The sequence below is a fragment of the Zalophus californianus genome, chromosome 4 (genome assembly GCF_009762305.2).
Source record: "Zalophus californianus isolate mZalCal1 chromosome 4, mZalCal1.pri.v2, whole genome shotgun sequence".
In the NCBI taxonomy this organism is placed as follows: Eukaryota; Metazoa; Chordata; class Mammalia; order Carnivora; family Otariidae; genus Zalophus; species Zalophus californianus.
This window is the reverse complement of record NC_045598.1, coordinates 119,257,959-119,271,916: the sequence shown is the minus strand read 5'-3', so window position 1 is coordinate 119,271,916 and position 13,958 is coordinate 119,257,959. Positions and strand designations below refer to the sequence as shown.

At 37.8% G+C, this 13,958-nt stretch overlaps 1 pseudogene; it reads right to left on the bottom strand.

The window, feature by feature from the left end:
* Positions 1-1,025: 1,025 nt before the first annotated feature.
* The window catches only part of LOC113925864, a 30,570-nt pseudogene continuing 17,637 nt past the window's right edge, over positions 1,026-13,958 (bottom strand).

The window sequence follows — 13,958 nt, the reverse complement described above, 5'->3', positions numbered from 1 at the left end:
TCTCCTATTTGATCCATCTACTTTTTTCATTATGTATCAACTAGTTTTAAAAATCTATAAAATGCATAGTGATGGTTAAAATTATTCAATGAGCATGGAAGGGTATAAAGCAAACATGAGAACTTCCCTTTCCCATAGAGGACATCCCAAGCATACATCCCTGAGATAACTTCTGTGACAGAAGGGTCACAGATGTCTTCCCAGGCTACTGCTCCCTCAGTCCGAGGGGCACCTGGGGCTCTCAGATGGTCCCTTTTCCAAGTGTGCATTACCAGGGTGGGGCCTGACACAGGCCCAGCAAAGCAGCACCAGGCCAGCTTGATGAAGGAGCAGGAGGGGCGGCGTGGCAGGGGTTCTGCTGTCTGTCTGTCTGCTTCTGTAGGCTGACCATGAAATCTCTGGTGGGCAGGGTGCGGGAGCTTGGCTGGAGCCGGCATTCCAGATGCCCAACACGCGGGATGCAGGACACGTGGAGCAGCTTGGGGGCTGGAGGAGGCAAAGGCTTTTGGCTTGTGCAGTGACCCCCAACTTTTGTCCCCATAATATTATTATAATTATTGTAAAATTTTGGACACAGGAATGTCATTACCTGCTAGACCATCTAGACAGAAATATGTGGTAAATGGATGGAAACAAACATCACAAACTTAGGAGAGGCAGGCATTTTTAGACCAGTTTAGGTGTAGACACTTACCAGATTGGACTATTTTTTTTTTTAACAGTCAACATAAATCATAACATAAAACTTTTTGCCATGAGCAAACGATATATTAAAATTGGCTTCTAGAATTTATTTTTTAAATAAAAATTAAAAAAAATAATTTTGATAATTAATTTTCTTTGGCAAATTTACCCCACATACTAAATTTACATTTTAGAGCCTAGTTTATATTTACATAAATGATGTTCACCAGGATACCTTTCTCTAAGTCCTAATGGTTTATATCTTCTTTTTCAAATGTATAAGTATCTTTTAAGTTGTCATTCCCAAAGACATTTGGAGAAAAACAATATGAATGAAACACCTATATTTCTTCTTCATTGGTTATATAATGTGGCATCTTACTGTCTAACCCACAGTGTCCCATCAGCTGAGGGAAGCTGCATTCTTGTTCTCCTCAGACACAGTTGACTGCACATCATAAAGCAGCAGCTTCCTAAAGCTTCTCCAGTTCCTTATTAACAGCTGTAACCTGGTCACGGTCTGAGCCATACAATTTGACTAGTTTTAACCTCTGAAGAAGGTCTTCTTTTTCCTGAATGGGTTTGAACAGGCTTCGCCAATTTCGCTTTTTCTTCATTTAATCCTTGTTTGAGAAGATTCTCTTTTGCAAAATCCTTTTGGGGGCCGCTGCATGTCCTAGTATCAAGTGACTAAGATACACATGCGTGGATATTCTTGAAGGTGTTTTTCAGATATGTCCTTTCATCAAATTCACTGTTTGTGTGTTTAAAATTTTCTGGATATTCCAGCAGTTTTCTTTGGTTGGAGATACTGCTTTCTCGGAAGAAGGCTGATAGTTTTCTTCATCCTTTACTTGATGACATTTTGCCACACTGTAGCAGGAATGAGATGAAGATCTTATTTTCCTGCATTGTTTTCCAAGTGTTCGCCTCACAGGTGGTTTCCTTGAACGGTTTGTATGCAGGGGAGCTGGATTGGTGCAGGCTGTGGAGTGCTGGGGAAGTGCTGAGTCTGATGGATTTTCTATCTTGAAAATAAAGATTTTATTTATTTATTCGAGAGAGAGAGAAAGAGAAAGAGAGAAAGTGCACGAGTGGAGGGAGGGGCAGAGGGGAAGGGAAAGGGAAAACAGACTCCCTGATGAGTGCAGAGCCCAATGTGGGGTTCCATCTCAGGACCCTGAGATCATGACCTGAGCCGAAATCAAGAGTCAGACACTTAACTGACTGAGCCACCCAGGCACCCCTACAATTCTGTATTTTTACACAGGTGGAATGATAATACACATATGATGCAAAAACTGACTCTTTCTCTTTAAGTATAAAGTTTAGTCTTCTTTTCTTATAAGTATGCACAGAACCATGCCTTTAAAAAAAAATGGTTGAACAGTACTCCATATAGTATGGCTGTGTCAATGTTCTGTAATTTATCAGTATCCTTTTAGAACATTTAGGTTGTTTCCAGATTTGTTTTGTTTATGCTATGAGCAATAATACTGTGATGAATATTTGGGCAAAAATATCTGTGGGATAAATTCTTAGAGGCAGAACTGTAGTGTCAAAGGAGATGAGATTTAAACTTTTGATAGATATTGTGAAATTACTAACAAACTTTAACACCAACTTATTCTCTCCCAGTTTGAGAGGGAGCCTGTTTTCCCATACAGTTTCCAACAGTCTTTTAATTTGTAGTCAGAGAGTTGGAAAGTGCTATCTTCTTTTTTTTCTTTGATTATGGGTGAGAAAATAAAAGGGGGATTATGAGAAACTGGATGCTCATCCTAAATAATTTGATCAGCAGTCATCTGTAGGAGAAAACCTAAGAACTTAGTAAAAATTTAGCTCTTAATTATTCTGAGGCAGTAGAAGAATAATGGGAAATTATAATAAACAACTTTGGTAGGAAAACAACTTTGCTTTTACTTCAAGAGTGTTTTTAGCCTTTATTATAATGGACACTGACAATGAACATGGCGACTGTTGCCCTACAAGGCAAGTTACAGAACACAGACCATGGGACTGAGGACTAGTAGAAATGGAGTAGAGTCTTATATATAATTCATCTTAAATTATACATTTAATACTCTTATACATAATTAGTAGTGATTTTCAACAGATCATTGAATGGTTAGCCCTTCTGTGTCTATTTTCACATGTGTGTAAAGTAAGGGGTTAAGACCTCAACATCTTAACAAATGTTATGAATCTAGGAAGGTCTAAATTCAGTAAATATTGCCATTTAATGAGGATTTCCAAAATGAAAATCTTCCAATTCTAATTCTCCAGTAGGTGGTGATATCACAACACTCAAAACAGTTCCTGATCTAACTGACTGCAATTCTCCTCTCAGATTTCATTTCAGAAATATTCTTTGCCATTGTAGTAGAATTTTAATTTTACACAAAAAGTGCATTTAAAAAATGTATTATGTTACACTTAATACTATACAAAAAGTGCATTTGTAAAATTTTTTATCTTACACGTAATATACTCACTTAGGATATCAATGGATTGTTAATTTGTTCCTTTAATGTCTATAGAAATAGAATTCCAAATCCAATTACTTCAGATGATGTGATTTCCAATCTGCCACGATTTCTTTAATTCAGTTGATTTTATAAATATTTTGGTTTTAATTAATTGATTTATTTGGTTTTAATTAATTGATTTACTCAATTAGAAGACTAAGAGTGGATACAGATTGAGCTTTGTATATCTTAATAAAACTTTAGGGGTACCTGGGTGGCTCAGTCAGCTAAGCATCCACCTCTTGATTTTGGCTCAGGTCATGATCTCAGGGTCGTGGGATTGAGCCCCACAGTGGGCCCTGGGCTAAGTGTGGAGCCTGCTTGAGATTCTCTCTCTCTCTGTCCCCCTCTGCCCTTCCCCCCACTCACTCTCTAAATGAATAAATAAAATCTTAAAAGATTTTTCTTTTTAAAAAAGAAAAGAAAATTTTTAAATATTGCATAAGAAGATAGTTAAAGGAAATGAATCATGAAACACTACATCAAAAACTAATGATGTAATGTATTGTGACTAACATAATAAAATAAAATTAATAAAAAATAAAATAAATAAAATAAAAAGAAGATAGTTAAAGGAAAACCTCAAATAAGGTCTCTGGATATCTAGTTAGAAAGTCAACGTCTGCTAATTGTATAATTATACAAGAATAGCAACCAAAAAATTAGTTCACAGAATAGAAAGATTTTAATATAATTGTCAAAAAATCAATTGCACATTTACATTAATGACACGTAGTTAGAAGATAAAATTCAAAAAAATGTAATGACATAGCAACAAAAGCCTTGCATAAATAGATAGTGATTTATCTTGGAACATAAAATATATATTAACAGAATATTAAAAAACTTTAGTAGGAAAAATAAAGGAAGACACTCATAATTACAGAATTAAATACACTGCACATGAAAATACCATTTAAGGTAAACATAGATAAAATATAAATATATGTTAAGAGCCTGTATAGAACATTTTACATAAACTGGCAAGTTAATAGTAAAAATCTGCAAAATTCAGGAAGTACATAAAATAATTTTTTAAGATACTAATAATCAACTTACTGTATAAAAGACATTTTGCAAAACTCTTGTTAAAATTAAAAGGTAACTGGAGAATAATATTAAAGGTGGTCATAGAAATAGAAAAACATTTAGAAATGGATTATTATACAAAGATGTTCTACTCCCCAAATATAGCATGTTTACAGGTCTTTTTATCATATTACAAACCTATGTTAACATGAAACATTTCTACAAGAATTAACCCTGATGAATGTTATCAGTGCATAACCAAGCGCCAGTTCTTTAGATGCAGAGAAGAAAATCTTAGAAATTTTCGTTTATCTTATAAAACAAAATAATGTAGGTTAGGAATAAAGAACCACAGAAAAAATTTTTACACATTGTTTCCTTGGCAAGACATGCAATCTGCTTCAAAATTTTTAAATAGGACAAAATTTTTAAATACGACAAATACTCTGAGTTGATTTAGGAGGTATTGTCTGAAATGAAGGCTAGGGATGAATTCAGAGAGGCTGCAAATTTCAATTTTCTTTTTTTTAAGGAAAGAATGAATACATCTTAGCTATCAAAACTCTTCCTGTCTGAACACAGGAACCAAATAGACTTGGATAAGTGGTATAAGTGGTATCTAAACTCTCATAAACTGGACTCAGGAACTAAATAGATTAAGATAATAACAGATACTTCTTTTTCTTTTTTAGGATTTTATTTATTTATTTGACAGAGAGATAGTGAGAGAGGGAACACAAGCAGGGGGAGTGGGAGAGGGAGAAGCAGGCTTTCTGCAGAGCAGGGAGCCTGATGCAGGGCTCGATCCCAGGACCCTGGGATCATGACCTGAGCTGAAGGCAGACACCTAACGACTGAGCCACCCAGGCACCCCAAGGGATATGTTTATATTACTACAGAGTTAAGCAGAATTGAAAAGAGAAAGGAATCTAAGAAAACCAGCAGTCACTTTTGTCAAGTGCAGTGTTATGTAGGCACAAAAGCATTCTTCTATCTCTACGGGTACACAGCTAAACCACTTCTCCCAGCCTGCCTTCAAGGTAGGTGTAGCCACGTGTGTGCAAGTTAGCTCAGTCTTCTAAACCAGATCCATAAAAGCCTCCTGTGTGATCCTTCAAACTCTTCCTCCATCTCCCAGCCAAATGCAGAGGAAGGAATGGCTGAGGGCTCCACAGCCCAGGAGACGGTAGAGCCACAGATGGAAGGAGCCTGGGTCCCTTAGCTGATGTCTACCTGAAATGTTTGTATTTAGTTTTGCATGAACAAAAATTAAACTTTTCTTACATTTCTGCCTTAGTTGAAGTTAATGTATGAATAATATTTTATGTGCTACTTTCTTCACTTAACATTTCCATGAACTCATATTTGTATGCAAAGAATGTTGACATGCTAATAATCTTTAACAGCATATTGGTATTCTAATTAATTAATTAATTTTGAGAGAGAGAGGGTGCAAGCGAGAGAGCATGGGGGGGGGCAAAGGGAGAGGGTGAGAAAGAATATTAAGCACACTCCATGCCCAGCTTGGAGCCGGACATAGGGCTGGATCCCACAACCCCGAGATCATAACCTGAGCTGAAATCAAGAGGCAGATGCTTAACCAACTGAGCCACCCAGGCACCCCTAGTATTTTACATTGTTAATATTCTCTATTATTACTTATTCATTCTCATCTGTTTGGCATTAGGTTTCCAATTTTTCACCATAAGTTGTGCTGCTCAGTACCTCTGCACCAATTGTTTTGGGGACTTTATTCAAAATGGAATTATCTGGTCAAATAAATGAATGGTTGAAAAGGAAATGTGGTCAGTGGCTCTTACATACTCTACAGATTCCTAAAAATCACTGAGTTGTGCAAAATTGTGCACTAAAAAACATGACCCATGAAAGAAAAAATGGTAAGTTGGTCTTCACTGAAATTAAAAACTTCTGCTCTGTGAAAGACACTGTTTAGAAAATAAGAAGACAAGCCAGATTTTAAGAAAATCTTTGCAAAACACATATTTGATAAAGAACTGGTATCCAAAATATACAAGAAATTCTTAAAACTCAACAGTAAGAAAAGAACCCAATTAAAAAAATGGGCAAAAATCTGGAGACACCTTACCAAATAAGATATACAGATGGAAAGTAAGCGTGTGAAAAGATGCTCAACATCATATGTCATTAAGGAATTGCAATTAAAGGAATGAGGTACTACTACACCCCTATTACAATGCCTAACATCCAAAACACTGACAACATCCAATGCTGGTGAGGATGTGGAGCAACTGGAGGTCTCATTTATTGCTGGTAGGAATGCAAACTGTTACAGCCACTTTGGAAGACAGTTTGGCAGTTTTATACAAAATTAAGCATACTCTTAACCATGATGATGCAGCAACTGTGCTCTTTGAATTAAAAACTTAACTGCCCTTAAATGACTTGAAAATTTATGTCCACTCAAAAACCAGCACACAAATATTTATAGCAACTTCATTCATAATTGCCAAGACTTGGAAGCCCCTAAGGTGTCTTTCAGGAGATGAATGGATAAATAAACGATGGTACATCCGAACAATGGGATATTATTCAGCAATAAAATGAAATGAGCCACCAAGTCACAAAAAACACATTGTAGAATCTTAAATATATTACTAAGTGACAGAAGTCAGTCCGAAAAAGCTAAATACTGTCTGATTACAATCATATGATATTTAGTAAAATGCAAACCTATGAAGAGTAAAAAAATTAGCAGTTGCCAGGTGTTAGTGGGGTGGGAGGAATGAGTAGGTGGAGCACAGGGGATTTTTAGAGCAGTGAAACTATTGTATAAGAGGCTGTAGTGGTGGATACATGTCATTATACATGTGTCAGAACCCGGGGAATGTAAAACACGAAGGCTGAACTATGGATTTTAGTTAATAATGTATCAATATTGGCTCATCAATTGTAACAAATGTACCCCACTAGTACAAGATGTTAATAATAGAGGAAACAGGGGCACCTGGGTGGCTCAGTTGGTTAAAAGACTGCCCTCGGCTCAGGTCATGATCCTGGAGTCCTGGTGATCGAGTCCCACATGGGGCTCCCTGCTCAGCGGGGGGTCTGCTTCTCCCTCTGACCCTCTTCCCTCTCATGCTCTCTCGCTCTCATTCTCTCTCTCTCAAATAAATAAATAAAATCTTTAAAAATGATAATAACAGAGGAAACTGTTTTGGGGGATTCTGTGCTTCCCATTCAATTTTTCTATAAACGTAAAACTGCTCTAAAAATGTCTATTAATTAAAAACAAACAAACAAACAACAAACAAAGACCACAGAGCAAAATGGAGTTAAGGGCATGATACTCAAACACTTCATCAGTGACAGAAATTGACCTGACACATAGTGATCAGAAAAGAAATAATATTTTAAAAATACTTAAGTTAAAGGGCGCCTGGGTGGCTCAGTCAGTTAAGCGTCTCCTTTCGGCTCAGGTCATGATCCTGGGTCCTGCGATGGAGCCCCGCATCAGGCTCTCTGCTCAGCGGGGAGCCTGCTTCTCCCTCTGCCCCTCCCCCTGCTTGTGCCCTCTCTCTCTCTGTCAAATAAATAAATAAAATCTTTTTTTAATTTTTTTAAGATTTTATTTTATTTACTTAACAGAGAGAGGGACAGCAAGAGAAGGAACTACAAGCAGGGGAAGTGGGAGAGGGAGAAGCAGGCTTCCCGCTGAGCAGGGAGCCCCATGTGGGGCTGGATCCCAGGACCCTGGGATCATGACCTGAGCCGAAGGCAGCCACCTAACGGATGAGCCACCCAGGCGCCCCAATAAATAAAATCTTTAAAATAATAATAAAAAAATATAAATACTTTAGTTAAGAGCAAAATTTAAAAAAACTAAAATTGTCAATGCTGGTGTGACTAAGAAGAAACAGTCATACTTATTTATTACTGCTCATCTTTATGAGTAATAGAGATGCATTATAGGGTCTGTGGATGGGAGTGGCTCAGTGTGGTGCTTGGAGGAAGCTGGTACATATCTGAGGGGTGTGTGTGTGTGTGTGTGTGTGTGTGTGTGTGTGTGTGTTGTATCTTCCAAGCAGTTCAGCTGGGTGCAATATTGCTAGTGTTTCTTGCAGACAAATTTGCACATAAGGAAATAGAAAATTTGCATTATGCTCAGATTGTTCTCAAATTAATGAATTAATTAGTTGTGCTAGAAAAAAATTCAAAGCAAGCATTATCACAAAACTGAATAATACTCCAAGGCTTATTATAAACAGCAGTCTTCCACTTCACCATTTCTCCTTCACCAGTCTGGCCTCCAGAGCCATGGCTTTCAAATTTTTTTGTCTGTTTCTTGTTCTTTTTAATATTTTTAAAGATTTTATTTATTTATTTGTCAGAGAGGGTACAAGCAGAGGGAGTGGCAGGCAGAGGGAGAAGCAGACTCCCCACTGCGCAGAGAGCCCAATGTGGGACTCAATCTTAGGACTCTGGGATTATGACCAAAGAAAGCAGGTGTTTAACTGATTGAGCCACCCAGGCATCTCACTTTTGTTTCTTAAGGTAATTAGATCCATATTATTTTTTTAATACTTAGATTGCTATTTCTTTAGTTATAAATTTTAGAAGTGAACTACTGCATCCACTAAGCTTTTTTTGACCCCCTCACACTGGCCCCCCATATTCTCCCATGGCTATTGCAGTAGACATTCCATGTTGTTACGGATTTTGTAAATATTGTTTGACAGTGTCAGGTAGTTTAATGGGAATCCCTTTCCTTTCCTGCAGCATTTTTTTTTAATTTTTAAAGATTTATCTATTTATTTTAGAGAGAGAGAGAATGTGAGTGGGGGAGGGCAGAGGGAGAGGGAGAGAAATTCTCAAGCACACTCCCCACTGATCATGGAGCCCCATGTGGGGCTCGATTTCAGGACCCTGAGATCACGACCTGAGCCAAAACCAAGAGTCAGATGCTTAGCTGACTGAGTCACCCAGGCGCCTTTGCTTTCCTGCAGACTTTGTCTTTCACATTGGCTCCCATCATTTGTATTTATTATGGTTGGTTCCATAGATGTGTAATGGCGACTGAAATTTATTTGTTTGTTTATTTATTTATTTATTTAATTTTTATGAGATTTTTATTTATTTATTTGAGGGACAGAGATAGTGACAGAGACAGTGAAAGAAATAACAAGAGAGAGCACAAGCAGGGAGGAGAGGGAGAAGCAGATGCTCCACTGAGCAGGGAGTTGGACGTGGGGCTTGATCCCAGGACCCTGGGATCATGACCTGAGCGGAAGGCAGATGCTTAACTGACTGAGCCACCCAGGTGCTCCCAACTGAAATTTATTTTATATTTCTTTCCTATCTCCAGGGGAATGTGACTATTGATGTTATTTGTATTAGTTCTTTATATAGTCAGAATATGAAACTTTTTAGTGATGTTGTCAGTTTGGGAATTTCGTTGCTTTCTTGTTAAAATATTCATGTCATTTTATAAATGTGTTTTTAAATTTTTTTCTGACTTCTAAGTAGTTTTCAGTGTGTGTTTTACTCTTTAACTCATTTAGAATTTATTATGGTATATGATGCTACATTTGGATCTAATTCTCTATACATTTCATTGCCAGTGATTTTGTTTTTTGTTCATTGGCCTTGCTTTATTTGTTTGTTTTTAGAATTATGTGCTGCTAATTGTTGATGTCATCTGTTTTCTCAAGGCCTGAACTATTTTTGTAGAAATTGGTGGTTCTTCTAGTATTCTCTTTATTTCTTTGAGTATTATTTTAGTATTGCTAGCTTCATCTCTCTCGTATTTCTATTATTTTCCTCTCTCAATCTCTCCCTCTCATTGCCACCAAGATGTGGCATCACTGGCTTGTGTCATTTAGCAGAAAGTCGACTTGGTTGTGCTAGTATATCTTAAGTACTACTCTACTAACTAGAGTATCTTTACTCACTTCCCGAGCTTTTGCTCTTGACCTCAGGGAGGCAAACATTTTAATGAGAACTTGTTGTTGCTGTTTTTTATTTGATTTTGTTCAACTCAAATTTTGTTACTTTTATTATAATTTGTTAGATCTAGCCTAGAATAGGCATGGCAATGATTATTTCAACATCTGTTCAGAAGTATCGACACTGTATTTTATTGAATGGGGTTTTCACTTGGCCCTTGCAAAAGTTGGGGGATGGGCACTGAAGTCATGTGAAGAGAGTGCTGTATTAATTGATTTTTTTAAAGAATCATATTCATGATCAAAGAATTCACCCAAAGGTCAATACTAAAATGTGAAGGATTAGCTTCTGACTGACAAGGCTTGGGTCACTTCTATCTTCCTTTTTGAGGGAAATATTTACTGACCTCCCTGGCCTGAAGTGATCCCTCAAGGCATAGCATTGACTGTCTCTGTTGCTTCTTGGTCAGTTAACCTTCTGCCTCTTAGAGTTGTCATCTTTCTGTGTTTTGGTCTCTTTGGTCCAACTAAGTGATAAGCTCCTTGAAGGTGGGTCCCTCATAAGTGTCTTCTCCCATATGTCTTAAGGGGCCTAGATCAGTTCTTCACCACATGAAGTGGGTGTTCAAAAATATTGTTTGAAATTTAGTCAGTAGCTTTTGACAGTAGAATTTCTTAATATAAAAATTTATCCATTTATGTTCTCTCTTTCACACACACACACACACACACACACACAAAATCCTTCTTGTCAGATGTCTTTGCTAACACAGTAGATTTCGTGACTCCCTGTTTTGGTAGATAACATGTGACACGATATTGCTAACTGCCACCTAAAAGGAAGTCTCAGAGGGTCATGAATAGCAATGTGGGCAGCTCTCAGGTCTCTTGCCTTTTTTCTGTTTTGCAGGATTATACTTTTAGGGATGTTTTTCTTCTCATAGAAAGATACACAGGAAGTTCAAAAATACATCTATACACATACTTCTCAGAAAATATTTTGGCGTACGGGATTACTGATTGAAAGCAGGCAGCCCTACTGACTTCAAGAATATCCTGATTCGATGTCGTTATTTCCTTTGTGGCTTAAATAGCCGTATATTAATCTGAATTTGAAACCATTGGTTCCAACCGCTTTTTAAGTTGTTAGAGATTGCTAACCGCTAGCTTAGTCACAAGAGTAAAGCTAAATTCGTCATTTGTTTTTTTGAGGTCGCAGAATAAATGAAACTTCAGAAACAAAAGATCAATTGGCTCATCTTGTACTGACCGACAGAAATTTCTCAACCCGGTGATATTAGCAAAATACACAGGTAATAAAGACGGTTAACCGAGCCTATGATTGAATGCATAACTTCACAGCAGAGAAAAACTTTGCAGGTCAGACCAAGGCCTTACGCACGCAGAGTAGGGTTATGTTTATGGAGAGTTTCTATTCATTGTTATTTAAAAAACAAAGATCTGTTTGCTTTAAAAAAATCCAATTATTTAGCAAGGTCTTGGACATTCTGAAAGAAAGATCTTATCACAACATCTCAAAGAAACAGATTTGTCCAAGACCACTTTTGTAAGGCAGTTTTGTAACTTCCTTGAAATCGACGGCCTGTATTTAGTGTGAAGTGTGTATTTTAGTGGATGAAATCATTCTAAGTTAGATTAATAATTTTTAAGGTCTAATGCTATGGCTTTAAAACAGCTGTTCCATTTGACCAAAAAAAAAAAAGACGGCAATACTATTGTGAAGTGCTTCATATGTTTTAAATGAAGCAGGATCGTCTATTGTTTAGTAATTTATTCTTTTGATGGTGATCAGAATAGAGAAAGAGCTGTCTGCTTCACTGCTTGAGAAGCCTCAGGAAGCATCGAGGAGCTTATTGGTTCTTGGTCTGGGCTCTGGCCAATTTACAGGGTCGACTGCATTAAGCTTGAAATGCGAGCACTAAAAATGTTTTAATGGGAAGCATTATAATGACCCCACTTTCATAAAACGCTCCTTCCTCTCCATTCTCCAGTAACAGACCCATCCCTTCAGGCTTTCTCTAGCCAAGCTCTCACTGGCACCAGTGAAAGCTTACACAAAAGATGCAGAAGGACTGGGATTCATTTAAATGGAGTCGTTTTGTACATATGTAAAAATTGCATCCGCTAATTTTGTCACTAAGATGGCTGGTGAGTGAAATAAGAGACATATAAGAAGTAGGAGCTGTGTGAAGCTGAATTTTGGCATTTACAGAGGAGTCAGCATCTGTTTATTTATTTGTTTTTTTAAAGATGTTATTTATTTATTTGACACACACAGAGAGAGAGATAGTGAGAGAGAGAGAGCACAAGCAGGGGGAGCGGCAGGAAGAGGGAAAGGGAGAGGCAGCCTCTCTGTGAGCAAAGAGCCCGCTGCGGGGCTCGATCCCAGGACCCTGGGATCACGACTTGAGCTGAAGGCAGACACTTAACCGACTGAGCCACCGAGGCGCCCCTCAGCATCTATTTAGACTATGTGAACAGGTGCATCTTGGTTGAGGGTTAGCCATGGAGCCGAGAGGGAAATGCTTTCTTGTGGGTGAACAGAAACAAAGGAAAACTCTAGGTGCTAAGAAGTACTTCACATTTTTATATAATGAGAGTGGTCTTGGATATCTGGGGTGAATAGAAATAAAGGCTTGTACACAATTAAACAAGTTGGCTCAACACACGTCTCTTGAGCGCCTATCAGGAGATAGCACTGTGCTTGGTGTTGGGGTTGAAGACCAATTAAACGGACTTCCTCTCCTGAGGAGCAGGGGACAAATGTCTTCAGAACACCATCTTCCAGTTGTAGACATAATACTTTCTTCAGATCTGCAATTCCAGATCACCCCTTGGACACACTTCCCTCTATATATTTCTAACATTTTCTACACATTCATATTAGTCTTTCCATTAGGAACTGAATGAGTAAAGGGCCACCTGAAGACAAAGGAACATCTGATTGAGTGTTAAATGTTTTAATTTTAGTGTGATAGCAATTTCACTCCTGTCACATTGATCTTTTCCTTAGTATCAACACTCTTATTTTTTCCACTTTCACCTATTTTTATAAACTTTAATGCAAGATTCTAGCATTTGCATCCCGGACTGCTGACTGATCAAGGTGGGAATTGTGCCCAAGTGCATACGTTGCCTGAGATACCCTGCACTGCACTGTGAATTATGTATGCATTTAGGAACTGACGTATGAAAACTCCCATGGGTTACAAAAAAGTGCCCTAGATGCCATGATATTTGATCACAAAAATTCTGGTTGTAAGAGAGGCTAGTAGTTTGAAGTCAAGGGCTGCCTATAAGCCAGATCGTTTTAATTTGGTACAACGTGGTAAGCTGGACATTAGAAATGTACCTAACTCATGGGAATGGGGAAGATTATTAGAAAAATAATAAGATCCCTAATCCAAAAGAATTTAGCATTTGAGCAAATTAGTTGGTTGATAGAATAAAAGCAGGTATGCACACAGAACGTGTCAGTAAGCTAAAATCACCTGACAGTGAACTTTGTGAATTTCCCATTTGACATGAATTTGAAATTCTCAAATCTAGGGAAGCACTTGAAAATCCATCTTTCCTGGTACTTGTCATTTAGTTTGGTAGCTCCCAAACTGTTGAGTATGAGAACTGCCTAGCTGCTATAGTGATGGTACCATTAACTTTTCAGTTGGTATAAGATGTAGTAGATTTGTTGGTTTTGTGTACTCGTCTTCTGGCCCATCCATATGGATTGTGCTCCCTGGGTAGGGCCTTGGTGGGGGGAAGAGAGGCCTGA